Consider the following 16,665-nt stretch of genomic DNA (forward strand, 5'->3'; position numbering starts at 1 on the left):
CCTGGCAAACTCTCCTGTGAGGCAGGTGGTGGTGCAATCAGATCCAAACGCAGGGTCATTAAAAAATCAGGCAAACAATCAGACATCAAGCAACCTCCAGTAAACAAAATGTGAAGAGCAAAGTAAAAAAAACAAACAAACAGAAATGCAACAGAACAAAAGGCTTGCATTAATCACTAAAGCTAGCTCGTAGGTTACATAAAGTGTGTGATAGGTTGCATAAAATAGTGACTATAGGACATGAATCTTATGACAAGGTTTGTAGTGATGTTGATAGAAATTGCAGTTGGATTTGGGTGTGTTGTGATGGAGTAGACGTTTTTCTGTTTGTTGTTCAAACTTTATTCACCTGAGATTAAAGTTTCCTTTAATTAAAAGCTCTGAAGTTCTGCTGATCACCACACCCACCCACACAGAGACATTAACATGCACCATGTACGCACAGCTTTTTCTTTTTGTGTGATGTTCCTTCTATAGTGCATCTTTCGTTCCACTGAAGCGTTTCGAGTTTCTTGTGTGTGAAAGCTCAGCCTCTGATCAGTATGCCAAACAAACCACAACAGGTTTTGTTTTTAATTTGCTAAGAAGCTTGTTTAGCACTGAGCTTTCTTTTTCAACACAATTTCAGCTCAAACTTACCATGTAAAAATTCAGTAAAAAATCATTTCAGCAAGTCATAAATGCTATAGTGGGACAACAAGGAGGATGTTGTTATGTCATCTAAGCCTTGTAGCCTTAATTAACACACAATTTCTTTTACATTATAAGATCATCATAAAAAAACAAAACAAAAAAAAAAACCCCACAGAAGACAGCGAGCGCAAACATGAGACTGAATCGTTGTCACCTTTATCAGCCCTCAGGATATAAGACGCAGTCTGAGGCAGAGGGTTAATCATAGCATGTGTGCAAAAGTTGGAAACAAGAATTGCTACACAATCAAGTTTAGTGTTCACTAAACTGGATTGTGTACAACAACATGAGGACAATCACACACCTTTGTTTCACACAGACGGTATTCATACAGAGCATGTGTCTCTTTTATTTATTTAAACACCTGCCTCTGAAGAACTCTCTACACACACACACCAGACGTCATCATCGGCACACTGATGTCATTCAGGCTTTTCTCTTTTAATCTCTTACACATCAATTCTTGCATAATTATTTCCCATTTCAGACGAAAGGAAGAGCTCTCTGTCTGGCAGCAGGACTGTTTTCTGTCTTGGCTACACGCTGGAATGTGGACAAACACAGTCAAAAGTCAAGAGAGAAACAGAGACACCCAAACATAGCCTCACAAAAAGTGCGATGGATGAACAAAGAGTGTGGGTTTCTGTTTCCACACTGCATACATTCCACTCAGAAGTGTCTGAGTGTGTCTGAGACTGTGGCATGAGCATGTGTGTAGAAATGTACGTGTGGGTGTATATGTGTTTAAGAGAGCGCAAGCGAGTGTATGTACATCACAAAAAATAAATTGTGGCCGTTTATACACGTTTTGTCTTCTCTGTCACTTATCAGTTCTGTTAAAGCCCAGAAAATATTGATTGGTTGAATTTTGACACCGGTTTATTTTAACATACTAAATAATTTAGCATCACGTGCTGCTCTAACATCTCCATATTCTCTCTCTCTCTCTCTCTCTCTCTCTCTCTCTCTCTCACTTTTCACAATCCCCTCTTTTTCAAAAGGCTGTTTGGAGAAAGAGAAAGACGGGAGGTTACGCCTTAGGATGGGCTTTGAATTAATACACCACACAAAATTAATGAGACCTGAGAGTCTAATGCTAATGCACAGAGCAGGCACGGAAACACAGAAGGGCGCTTAAAGGTTGCAGCTGAGCCTAAGATCCATGTAGTATTGAAGAAAGAAAGGATTGATGGATGGAAAGAGGGATTGTGGGATTTTACAGACATGTATTTTAGAACGTGGACATCTAGTGAAGGTATAATGTTTAAATTAAAAACTACAGATTGATATTTTCTTTATGTGATTTTTCCCCAGTACACAAAGCACACAGAGTTGGCTGACTGAACTGAATTGTTATGATAAACAGATGTGTCTGGAACAGGTTTTTAATCACTTTACGGCTAGACAATACCTTTAGAATGAAAGAAATAGTTGATATGATCAAATAGAATCTTTTTCAAATGAAACACTGCATACTCCCTGATAATGACTCAAGAAAGATACAAATATATAACGCCTACAGATTGTGTGTGTGTGTGTGTGTGTGTGTGTGTGCGTTCCAGGTTCTTAATGGCTAAATTGTTTGCCTACAGATCAGAAGGTTGTGATTTACCAAGCATCAGCTACCAAGCTGCCACTGCTGGGCCCCTGAGTAAGGCCCTTAACCCTTAATACCTCAGTTGTATAAAGATAAGGATAAGGGCATCTGCCAAATAACATAAACGTAAATATGTGTGTGTGTTTGGACTACTTGACTACATGCTTGTCCTCGGTTAGATAGGTGAAACACTGGTGTCATAAACAACACCACTGGCAACTGCATCAGGTTGGAAGGAGCAGAGATGAAGGAAGTGAAGACATTTCAAATACCTTGGCAGAGTCACAGGGAAAAATGGAAGGACAGACGAAGAAATCCAGACAATCACAGACTTTCTGGAAAATCTCTGATGATTGCCAAGAACACAAAGCTCTGACAACACAAATCTCAAAGCAAGGCTTATTTATGACTCATACGACATAATATTGAGCAAACTTCTGACCTTCATGGATGCAGGATGTTCAACAGGTGGAACAACCTGCTGGAAGGAGAAATTACACGAGAGGATTGAAGTTCAGATCAGGACAACCACTGAAATGGAAGCTGGGAAAAGGGTTTGTATGCATCTGGAAGGAAGTGAAGAAAACAGACCAGAAACCTGGGGAAGAGCTGCCTCATGGATGAGCTGAACTCCAGTAGGATTAAACGGGTTTAAGTCAAGTCAAGAGTTCCTGTTAAACCTGCTGTGTGTTTGATAATCAACCTGCTGAGCGTCTTTATCCAATCATACAAACACTGAAAGCAGGTCACCTAAAAACCTCACACTACTACACGTGTTTTTAGGTTTCTCTTTAGCACAGAAAGCATGATTGTAAAGGTGTGTGTGCGTGGGTGTGTGTGTGTGGTAAATGTGGAACTGCTGTAATTTACCACATACACAGGTGCATTGTAACATTTTCTCTTCTGAATTGTGAAGAAAATGTTGTTATCTATCACCATTGTGATGAGAAACTGCCATTAGAGCAAAGACATGATGCCATCTCATGTCTAGTTCAGAAAGCACTCACTCACTCACTCCCTCACTCACTCATACACTCACTAACTCACTCCCTCACTCATACACTCACTCACTCCCTCACTCATACACTCACTCACTCCCTCACTCATACACTCACTCACTCCCTCACTCATACACTCACTCACTCCCTCACTCATACACTAACTCACTCCCTCACTCATACACTCACTCACTCCCTCACTCATACACTCACTCACTCCCTCACTCATACACTCACTCACTCCCTCACTCATACACTCACTCACTCCCTCACTCATACACTCACTCACTCCCTCACTCATACACTCACTCACTCCCTCACTCATACACTCACTAACTAACTCACTTCCTCACTCATACACTTACTCACTCCCCCACTCATACACTCACTAACTCCCTCACTCATACACTAACTCACTCCCTCACTCATACACTCACTCACTCCCTCACTCATACACTCACTCACTCCCTCACTCATACACTAACTCACTCCCTCACTCATACACTCACTCACTCACTCCCCCACTCATACACTCACTCACTCCCTCACTCACTCCCTCACTCATACACTCACTCACTCCCTCACTCATACACTCACTCACTCCCTCACTCATACACTAACTCACTCCCTCACTCATACACTCACTCACTCACGCCCTCACTCATACACACACTAACTAACTCACTTCCTCACTCATACACTTACTCACTCCCTCACTCATACACTTGCTCCCTCACTCACTCCCTCACTCATACACTCACCCACTCACTCACTCATACACTGTCTCCCTTACTCCCTTACTCATACACTCACTAACTCACTCCCTCACTCATACACTCACTAACTAACTCACTCCCTCACTCATACACTCACTCACTCCCTCACTCATACACTCACTAACTCACTCCCTCACTCATACACTCACTCACTCCCTCACTCATACACTCACTAACTCACTCCCTCACTCATACACTCACTAACTAACTCACTCCCTCACTCATACACTCACTCACTCATACACTGTCTCCCTTACTTCCTCACTCATACACTCACTCACTCATACACTTGCTCTCTCACTCACTCATACACTCACTCACTCATACACTCATACACTGTCTCCCTTACTTCCTCACTCATACACTCACTCACTCATACACTTGTTCCCTCACTCACTCTCTCATTCATACACTTTCTCCCTTGCTCTCATACTCATACACTCACTCACTCACTCACTCACTCTCATACAATCACTCACTCACTCACTCACTCACTCTTTCCCCTCCTCCACTCACACACTTCCTCACTGCCTCTCTCCTTCTCTCACTTACTTTTTTCCTCCCTCCCTCACTCATGCATACCCACAATCCCTTGTATTACTGCCATTATAGTTTAATTGATTGAACAATGAAAATCAATTATCAATAATTTAATAAACAGTGTCTCACTGACTATGAAGTATTTGGTTCAACAACAAATTTTCTTCAGGTTTGTTCCCTTCAGGTCTGAAACTCAGTGAGTGCTCAGTGGAGCCAATATTTCATGCATCATAGTCTAGACTCATATCAGTGTTCTTCTTGCTGCCTTGTGTAGGTCTGAGGATGCTGTGAGTGCCACAGATGCTGATAAGGTCCAACACCTGACTCAAGGTCATAAACAGCAAATGGAAAATACAGCAAACTGTGACAGACACCGTCCAGTTTCTGACCCCTGCTGTGGGAAGACACATTTGGGAGGTGTGAATGGCACGGCCTCCTGTCGGCAAAGCCATAAAAGGCCCAGGAAACCTTGTGTGCCATTTCAAGCTTTTGATCTCTGTTCCTGTTGCTCACATTCTTTCACCCAAAAACCTGCTCACTTAGTTTAGTGAGAATGAAGATCTTTCGATTTCACTCGTGAATTTATCCTTATTTGCTTCTTGTCTTTAATAAACACCCTGAGTGGCTTCCAGCTCAATGACTTATTCCTAATAACCACAATCCTGTGATATCATGACAGCAAGAACTTTAATACACGGTGCTCAGGTTCATGCTAGTTCAGCTTACTCCTGTTAGATTTGCAAATTTGCTGATTTGTTTAGAGAGAAAGCGCAAGAGTCACTTTTATTTTTTTTTTTAGAAACAAATGCAAAACGTACGCTTTTACAATACACATGCACCATTATTTGTCTTATCAGTAAAGCACTGCAGATTGAATAGTGCTACAGAGAGACAGAGATGTCCAAATTCTGCAAATTCATGATGTTTTTCTCTTATTAATTCTGTTCATCTTTGGCTTTGAGGCATAGGTTCTTAATCCAAATAATTTGGAATTAAAAAGAAAGGATTTTAAGATTGAATTTTTTCTTTAGTCCTGTCTCAACGGCTTAATTTTAAAATGTGCAGATGTATGAAAAAAAAAACACCAACGCCACCAACACAACAATAAAAACACAACTATACGCCTCATAACATCAGAATCCTGCAGTTTGGGAAGCAGACTGGCAGCTTATAATATTATATACGAGCTAAAACAGGGTTTCTAAACAGCCTGGAACCCATTTAAACGTAAAATAAATTTTACAGAGCACTTTAAACATGTTTATTGCTTATTCTTATTCCGGAAACTTTAGCCCACTGTAGTGTTTTTGCCATTGTGCAAAGATTGCATCGTTTTAGCACTAATTTGTTTACAGAAGTGAACCAATGCTTTTTTTTTACTGGCTACTGGAACCTCTGCTGCTTTTCTTCCATAATTTATACCACAATCTATACAAAACCCACAAGGAGGAGGCTCAAGGTCTGTAATAAATGTGATGGTCAAAAAATAAATGTTGTTTGACTTAGTTAGAGAGAGAAATTACATCACAATAAAGGACACTCCTCATTAGCAGCTTGGGTTCAGCTTCATTACTGTGCAATTCATCAATTTCTGATGAACAAGTGCTGAAGGATCATTTGCATATTTAGACTACTGTTCTCTCTCTCTCTCTCTCTCTCTCTCTCTCTCTCTCTCTCTCTCTCTCTCTCTCTCTCTCTCTCTCTCTCTCTCTCTCTCTCTCTCTCTCTCTCTCCCCTCTTCCACAGACTCATTAGGGATTAGTGTAGATTGTAGATTTCACAACTCAACACATGACAGTAACAGGACCTCAATAATCCTGCACTGGTACCTGAATAACGTCGTCCTTAAAGGAGCTAATGATGGGTTAAGGCATGCACTAATCACGAACAAACAAAAATTGAACCTAAACATGACATGAACCTTATGACGTCATGCCTGTACTATATTAATTAACATGTAGGGGTAACGTGTAGTAAATCAACCCTGCTTGATAAGAAAGATTATGAATTAAACCTGCAGCGTTTCTAAATGTTCATGTTTGTGTGGAAACTAGCAGATCCCCGAGCCCAGGTTTTCTAGAGCAAGTGGGACTGGATATAGACTGGTGTTTATTATTATTGCATCATCCTACGATTGATAAACTTAGATCCTGAGGCATCCAGAAATTGTACCAGCTCCGATTGTCTTCCGCGCCATGAAGTTTTTGGACCTTCATTGAGATGAGGCCAACCATGTAAGGATCCAGGGGCATCTAGAGATGTACGAGCTCCAGTTGGACCCTGCTTCATGAAGTATTTGGACATACTAAGAGGAGATGCCAATTCCATGTGGTCTTTAAGGACAGATTGTGAGACTGTATATTTTCACACCTCCAGTGTCACCCAAATGAGGATTGATTCCCCTTTGAGTCTGGCACCTCTCAAGGTTTCTTCCTTTACCATCCAAGGGAGTTTTTCCTTGCCACAGTCACCTGAGTCACCTCCGGCTTGCTCATTGGGGATAAATACAACTGCATTTAAATATATCTAATATTAATCTTGAATTTTCATATTATATTATTCTTTATATTAACCTTGTTCTATGTTTATGTTCTGTAAAGCTGCTTTGAGACCATGTCAGTTGTTAAAAACGCTATACAAATAAACTTCATTCATTTTCTACCGCTTATCCAAACTACCTCGGGTCACGGGGAGCCTGTGCCTATCTCAGGCAACATCGGGCATCAAGGCAGGATACACTCTGGACGAAGTGCCAACCCATCGCAGGGCACACACACACTCTCATAATCACACACTACAGACAATTTTCCAGAGATGCCAATCAACCTACCATGCATGTCTTTGGACTGGGGGAGGAAACCGGAGTACCCGGAGGAAACCCCTGAGGCACGGGGAGAACATGCAAACTCCACACACACAAGGCAGAGGCGGGAATCGAACCCCCAACCGTGGAGGTGTGAGGTGAACGTGCTAACCACTAAGCCACCGTGCCTACAAATAAACTTGAATTTGAAAAAGGATCAGTGTAAATTATGGTATTTAATCCAGCACCATTTCATTCATATTCTTTCTGATAGAGTGGGTCTGATGCAGATTTCTCACATTTTCTTAATTTATTCAGGCATGAATTCACGAGACTCACATCTTAGTTCAGGTTAACTCTTCATTACAACATGCCTCAAGTCATATTAAGTAAAAATTAATTATTAGTCTTAGTATTAATTAGTAGAGGTGTTAAAGATTTCTTAATCTAGTTTTTATTTTTTATCTCAGACCAGATCTGTATTCTGTAGTGAATATGCATCTGTTTATTTCATCCACAACTAACACAATCTCTGTACTGTAGACACACAACCAACCAAATAATCAGCCTGAGGTCATGAGATGAATGTGTGAATTCAGAATAATTGAGCTTCACATTGTTTGTTTGTTTATTTTTTATTTCTTTTTTTTTTATTTAATGACAGCACTGAAAAAGGAGAGGTCTCTGAGGAGAAGCTCTCAGTAAATATCTGTTTCACTGGTTCTTCTGATGAGTTCTGGCAAATGTGTGCTTTTGCACAAGAGTAGGTTTGTGGTTTGTTTGTTTAGTTTTTTTTCTGGAAAGATTTGAGCTTCGATCCCATGAGAGCTCAACTCCTTCTCAATGCTCAATCCTCCTTCTTCTAAACGCAAAGAAAACTGAGATCATTTACACTTACAGAGTAATTACACTACATGCTGATTACTGTTCATGCCGAAATGTCGTAGCTGTTCTTCCTTTATGATGGATCCTGACAGCTCTGGGAATATGAGACTTCAGGAAAAAGTGTCACCTCACAACATGTCTGTTACTGTACAACCATGAAGTGCACGTGTAGTTTTTAAGTGTTCTTAATGTGCTGTAATGAAATAATAATGCTTTTGAGACGTGAATAGTTCCTCAGGTTAATTATAAACTGCAGGTAAACAGAATCCTGGGTTATGTTGTTTGACAGTTTTCTAATCTTTTTTGGCCTTTTTCATGTTTGTCATGGTGATCATTGTGGTGGATGTGGTAATATATGCCTTAATAATAATATCTCCAGCTTCCTCCAGCTAATTCTTCACCTAGTTAATTAAACACTCTTATTATTTCTGAGTGTTTCATCTAGTTTGTCCTGAACAATATTTCTGACATACCTGTAAAAATAATAAAATAAAACGCTGCAATCACTGTTTCTACAACACACTGGGTTTCTGATTTTAATTCTGTTGCCAAGCATCAAGCGGTAAGACGTTAACACCATAGTTTCACATTGGGCATGGAGTAAGAGCTAATAGTCTAGTGTGTGTGTTTGTGTGTGTTATAGTCACAGCCTTTATTCTCTCTATAACTATAACTATCTCTCTGCTAAATCAGGACACTCATCCATCTCCCAATAGGATGTCAGACGTCTGTGTTCGTGTGTCCCAGAAAAAAAAAAGCTGCTAAACGTGTCATCACGACAGCAGATTAGCCTGATGATGCTACGCTTGAAAGATTGCGACCGCTTGCACCATCTGTGGGCTAAAATGAAGTTTTCCATCAGGGGTGACAGCATGTAAAAATACAGAGTAAAGCAGCTGTAGCTCTCGTGTCCTTTAAGGACAAAAGACTTCCCGAACTACTTTACACTAACCTGCATTGACAGGCATTAAGGGTTAATAAATAGCTAACACACTGCTGTCGCTAGTGCTCCTTCTACTCAGACAGGGATTAGAAGTCTTCAGAAAATGGATGCATGAGGCATTTGGAATTGCTGCTCATTCAACGGTGCTCATTTCCTGTAAACGTGAAGGACATGTTTATTTTTTCAGGTTGATTCACACACGAATCTGTAGTTACTGCCTAATTAAAGACGTTATACCAGTCTGTAATGGTAGCAGTAACGAAACATTGTCAGTGAACCACTTTTTTGTTTAGAGGTTTGTATTCTTCTTGTGTTTTTACAGGAATATACAATTTTTCACCTTTGTGGCCTTGTAGGTCAGAAGCGTGAAGATTTCAATTCGAGACAATTCCCAGACAATCTACGTTAATCCATTCAGAGAGCTGGATCATGTCTGATAACCCATACACAAATACACGGAGAGAGAGAGAGAGAGAGAGAGAGAGAGAGAGAGAGAGAGAGAGAGAGAGAGAGAGAGAGAGAGAGAGAGAGAGAGAGAGAGAGAGAGAGAGAGAGAGAGAGAGAGAGAGAGAGAGAGTACACTTTTGCATCTGTTTTTTTTATCATTATTTCAGAGCAACAGGTTTTAGAGAATAAAGCACGACAGCTACATTTTTTAAAAAGACGTTTACAAAATGTGGTTTGTTCTAAAAACAGCAGCATGAGGAGGAACAGAGAAACAAAGCAAAGCAGGAAGTGGAGCTCAGCTGGACTGTTCCTTCAACAGACTCTGACCTCCAAACAGAGGCTGGGCAGGTCACAGAAAATAAAGGAATATATTACTATAATAACATGCAGGAAAAAAATGTGAATTATCTATGCTGTTTTGGTGGTAGTGAACAGTCTGAAAAAGTGTGTGTGTGTGTGTGTGTGTGTGTGTGTGTGTGTGTGTGTGTGTGTGTGTCTGTGTGCATGTGCGTGTGTGTGTGCACGTAGAACATCCTGTAATTTGCAGTAAACCCACTGGACAGAACATTGTGAGGGCTTTGAGCTCAGAAACATTATACAGATCACAATGCAGAGAGAGACAATCCACCAACATTAGACACACACACACACACACACACACACACACTCAGCCGCTGACACAGAGTGCATATAAAAACAACAATGTTAAAATACCACAGAACTTAAAACACTTTTTCAAATTCTAGAGTTTGGTTTTCGAGTGAAGGTCTAAACCTCATAAGAGTTGATTATTAACTGTTTCTGTTTACAGAAAACTTTGAACACATCCCAAAAGATAATGGTCTATGGTCCAACTCCAAGAACTAAGCTCTCTGTAATGTGCTTTTATTACAAATATATAAAAATCTGCTTTCTCTCTCTTTCTCTGTTTCTCTCTCTCTCTCTCTCTCTCTCTCTCTCTCTCTCTCTCTCTCTCTCTCTCCCCTGTTTACAATAGTGAGCTTTTTTCTTTTTCTAAAGATTAATCTGGACCATGTTATTGGTGAACAGCTTCAAAGTGGCAGCCAATGGGAGGTCAGTTGTCAGGCAGTCTCGGCCTTCTTTCGAGACTCATTTGATCACCAATCTGTGCCTAAGAGAGATGTCAGGATATAATAGCCTGTCACGCTAATCCTCCCCGACTGCACTATTGTTTACATGGAGCTGAAGGCCCACGCCTTGGCCTGCCTGAACACGCCCTGGCACACTTCAGCCCAACTCAATCATCTCTGTAGATTTCTGTTGGAGAACAGAAAACAGAACTAGAGTATAAAAAAACAACATCATAATACATTTTATGTGTTTTAGTGACTATATGTTTATTTTACATCATCTTAGTCCATGAGTTCATTGTTGCATGTTTCTAATTCTAAAGACTTTCTTATAAAAATTCAACTCAAATCAATTCAGTATTGAATTTTTAAATGTAACATTTATTACCTATTGAGCAAGTCAGAGGAACCAAACTCAAAAAGGGAAGCTGTCCTTGTCTTCATGATCCTGTTATAAATCATTTCCAATCTATAGCAAGTGTATAAATGTATGCTCAAACAAGTGCACTTGTGTAACTAGGAAATTCATTCAAGTTTTAACACGAAGTCCAGAAGGTTGAAGAGATGAAGAACTGTTCACTTATGAAGATTTAAGTACAAAACTGTTCGTATCCATGACGCCATCGTCCTAAAGCCATCTTCATGCAGTCCATTCACAGAAATCTTGAGTATCTTAACTTGTGTATCTCAAGTTAAAAAAAAAAACATTGTACTACTCAGTGTCTGTATTCTACGTTCATTCTCTTGTGTCGCCTTTTATCCCTAATTTCTTTCATTCCAATAACTGGAAAAAATATGTAAATAGAGCATGCACTTTGCATACGGTTTGTCTCCGACCCCCATTATTTTACTCTACACTGTATAATCAGATGAGCCTCTGAGTTCTTGGTATCTTTAGCATGTAGACTGTGTGCATTAATCAATACAAAGTGCTCTGTGTATGAGAGGACCTCCTCATGACACACGTGATACACTGTGTTGTAGGAAGATGAGGAAGATCACCACTGGCCATGGAAAAAAAAGTTACTTGAATTTACTTCATTCAGATGTGTTCATCACATTTACATCAATACAGTTTTAAACGCAAGTTTGTTTTATTTGTTTAGTTTTATACCACCACAATGGTGAAGTCGTGTCATAGTAATATTGACTGGATGATAGGAGTGTAGGATACCTAGGATTGGTAACGAGATCAGTGTCGGAATATCGGAAATATCAGAATACAGGAATGTTAGGTAATAGACTACAGGAATGCTGGAATATCAGAATACAGAAATATCTGAATATCAGAATACAGGAATAATGAAATGTTAGAATAAGACGTATCGGAATATTAGGACTCAGAAATATCTGAATATCAGAATACAGGAATATTGAAATGTTAGTTAGAATAAGAAATATTAGAATACAGGAATGTCAATATATCGGTACATAGGAATATCGAAAATATCACATTACAGTGATGTCAGAATATCTAATACAGGAGTATTGGAATATCAGAATTCAGGAATATTAGATATCTAATATTAGCCGTTTTCTTATGTGACCTGATCAATTTAATAGACATTTCAAGTTAGTTTTGGGTTAAAATTCTATTTAAAGAAATGACGCTTTGATCCGGAATGTTATATTCTCATCTAAAGCACACAGCACACTTTATCTTTAATAGAACTGAACACAATAATTAATAGAACTGTGTAAAACCTGATAATCATTGCAAATCGCTCTAATCTTTTGTACAAAGCAGAACAAAACATTCAACATCACAGACATCATGGACAAAAAATTGTTTTTACTTTTAAAAAAATCACAACAATTCTGTTCATTTCTAATTTTAAATGAAAAAAGAGAACAACAAAAACACAGGTTTTTGGACCTGTTATCATTTCTTCCAAACTGAACAGACTGAACTGTGACAGCTACGTTTCTCTGAAGTGACAGAAGAAATCTACATTAAATTGCTTGTTGCATTTGAAAAATTGCATTTACAGAATGATGTGATTTTTATTATTTCTCTTTGACATGCCATCAGTGGTGCTTTCTTTTCACTGAAAAGCCTCACATCCATCTGCGTATTATTAGTGATGTAATATTGAGCAACAGACGGATGAAAAGAAAAACTGGAAGCGCTTTTTGTGAGCAACTGTATTACTGAGATAAAAAAAAATTAAAATCTAGTGTCATTAAATAATGATTCCATATATAAATAGTGTACTCAGGAAGCTTCTTCAGAGAAACATAAATCCAACTTGCTAACTAGTTAGCCAAGCACATTTACCGCTAGCAATCTGGCTAGCAAGCTAATGAATACAAAAATGATAAATAAAACTCAGATGAAGAAAAAACATATGAATAAGAATCCCGAATGCTTTCTTCTACAAAATAATATAAATTACCCTCAATCTGACATGCACAAGCTGAGCTGCAGCATTTAAGAACAAAGATCTTCAGTGCTAAAAAAGCTGCATGCTAACCTGGGTGCAAAAAGAGCTGAGTAGCCTTGCAACCTGATGTTAATTGTTTATACTCTGACTGAAATTATTTTATTCAGTGCTATTCAGATAAACTAACACTTTCAAATGGTTTAACTGTAGAAAATGCTCATTTGTCAGAGGATAAATGATGCTAAGCAGTGGAAAGTCTCTTGATGCTTACAGCTTTGTTGAAATAAATTATAGCACATGCAACTCCTCAGTAAGAGAATGTGCTAGCTGTCTAGCAGAAAGTATTTGATGGAGATTTTTAGGCATGTTACCTAACTACAGTAGCATGGAAAGCCGGTTAAAGTCTTCACTGGCGTTTTACTGATATGATGGTTAGCTAATTAGCTAAAGTGAAATTCTGCTTCCTGAATGTAACTGCATGTAAACACAAATGTCTTCAATTGGCTCGGAAAGGTGTCTGATTTTATAGTATGAAGTATAAATGAATGTGTTTATGAAGACATATTCCCATTATGACATTTAAAAGTCATTTTTAACAAAAAACCTGTTTTTGCAACAGGAATATGAGCCTGACTCTCATGTTGTCTTAATGGAAGTGATTTTCTTGCACACGCTATGCAGAACAACTCAGGCTCCTCCTCATAGGTTTCACTGACTTTTTTTTAAATTGATTTTCTCTTATATTCTCTCTTATGAAAACATTACTCAGAGGTTGTGAGTGACAGGATCCATTTTGTGAGATTCTACTTCGGGCTGTAATTAGGCAAGCGTAAATCCGTGGTGTCTAGTGCTGTGTTTTTGTGAGCACTCCCACACACACATGCTTGTGTGAACACACTCTTATTCTGATGCATCTCAACAAGTCTCCTTTTGCGCTCTAGTACCTCACAGAGAAACTGATAACTGTCTGAAACCTCTGACCTTTTGAAACTCTAAACAGACAGAGATGGAACAGATGGTTTCAAGACCTGGGGTGGAGCAGGATCTCCATCATCATGGTGTCCCCTCTCACCATTTACTCTTGTTTATGTTTGTGAAATTTTGTGCTGGATATATTCTTTAGATCAGTTTGTGTTCATTCTTCTCTCTGATTATTATTATTAGTTTTGGTTATAGTTAAATTCTTTTAAGAAATAAAATCACACACAAACCTTTAGCCTGTGTGTGTGTGTGTGTGTGTGTGTGTGTGTGTTTGTGTGTGTATGTCCTATGCTAATTGTAGTATGTGCTTTCTCACTTTCACAAAAAAACCTTTGACTTTTGTCTATTTTTTACCTCTAGGGTTTGCACCAAATGGTTTTAGGACATTCTGAGTAATGTCATTGTTTTGATGGTGGAAGGTTTACCTGGGCTACACACACACACACACACACACACACACACACACACACACACACACTTTACTCAAGCAATACAAAGCAGTCCTAAACTTGAAACAACATTTTGTTTACCTTCATTTACATACATATGGGGGTCGCACACTTATCTGATACATGAACAATAACACGTACATAAAGGGGCCTGTGAGCAACAACACTTATGTTTACTGCTATAAAACGACTGCTAGTACAACAGGTGGGTTATATAAAGAAAGGAAGAAAGAGAGAGGGGGAGAGAGAGAGAGAGAGAGAGAGAGAGAGAGAGAGAGAGAGAGAGAGAGAGAGAGAGAAAGCACACAGGGAAGTATAATCCAAATGACATCCTGAATATACACCATGGATTAACACTTTGTGTGACACTCGAATGGTCTTTGTATTACATTGTATTCCAGTGAGATGAAACTGCCTGAAACGTGTAAATGTAAAAAGTGTCACAAAAATCTCAATGCCTTCCCAGACACTTTGCACAACATGTTGAGGTCTCTGTCCAATTTTCTAGATCAGACACACACACACATACACACACACCATACACACACAAACCAGCCTCCATGCCACCCTGCTGCCTTTCACACTGTAAACAGTCTGCTTTTCCATCCGGGCCATGTGGCCTAGATTCACTTCATGACTAAGCCAGTAGCAACATTTACACTCACATACGTGCATTTTTCCACCACATACGTGTTCTATTGAAGTCATAGGCCCTGTTAAATCTTTATTTGTTTATAAGTAGGTTAAAGGTTTTTGTTGTGAAAGAAGAGGAATAAAATTCACTTTATGAGGTTTTCTATTCCATGTTGAACAGATGCACAGTAATCAACCAGAAATTCTGTAGAAGGACAAAAACAAACAGGTTTGTAATTACAGATAAAAGTCAACAGCTCTTTGTGATAGAAAGGAACTTTGCATGCAGACACAATGCCACCTGCAGGTCAACTCATGTATAGCGGATAAAAACAAGGCTAAAACTGTAGGTTTTTGTAAAGATGAATCCAATATTTATTTATTTAGTTAGTTAGTTAGTTATTCAATAACAGTTGCATAACTATACACACCCCTTAATTCATACTTTGTAAAACATAATTTGCTTGTAAGACAGAAGGCATTCAGCCTTCTTGGGATAGAATCTACCAACTTAAAATGTTAGTTCATGCTTCATTGCAAAAATGTTCCAGATCTATAACATTATAAGAGGAAACTGTTTCATTCTTTTTTATTTATTTATTTATTTAATTTTATTTAATTTTATTTTTTTTACAGGTTTTTTGATAGCATTTAGATCTGGACTCTGATTGGAACATTCAGAGACGTCTATCTTCTCTGACTGGAGCTCTTCTTTTGGTGACTCACCACTGTGTAGCGATGCACAGATCGAACCATATCATCTCATCAGCAAGATCGACGAGTCAGCATACAGAAAGATGGAGAAACAGCTAACTGGTGTAGAGCCAACAACCTGTCTCTGAATGTTAATAAAACCAAAGAGATGGTTGTTGACTTCAGAAGAGCACAGAGCGACCACTTTCCGCTGAACATCGACGGATCTTCAAATTTCTTGGTGTTCATCTAGCGGAGAACTTCAGCTGGTCACTCAACACCAGCTCCATCACCAAAAAAGCACAGCAGCATCTGTACTTCTTATGAAGCCCGAGGAAAGCCCATCTCCCTCCCCCATCCTGACTACTTTTTACAGAGGGACCATTGAGAGCATTCTGAGTAGCTGCATCACTGTCTGGTTTGGGAACTGCACCATCTCGGATTGCAAGACCCTGCAGCAGATAGTGAGGACAGCTGAGGAGATCATTGGAGTCTCTCTTCCCTCTATCATGGACACTTACACCACACGCTGCATCCGCAAAGCCAACAGCATTGTGGGTGGCCCCACACACCCCTCACACACTCTTCACCCTCCTGCAGTCTGGAAAAAAGTACCGAAGCATTCAGGCCCTCACAACCAGACTGTGTAACTTTATTTCTTTTCACAAGCCATCAGACTCCTCAATAACTGAACTGAACTGTACTGAGCACAACACACACATGCACATCAACTGTATGGACTGCACAGACCT

The sequence above is a fragment of the Tachysurus vachellii genome, chromosome 14, assembly GCF_030014155.1.
Source record: "Tachysurus vachellii isolate PV-2020 chromosome 14, HZAU_Pvac_v1, whole genome shotgun sequence".
NCBI classification, from domain to species: domain Eukaryota; kingdom Metazoa; phylum Chordata; class Actinopteri; order Siluriformes; family Bagridae; genus Tachysurus; species Tachysurus vachellii.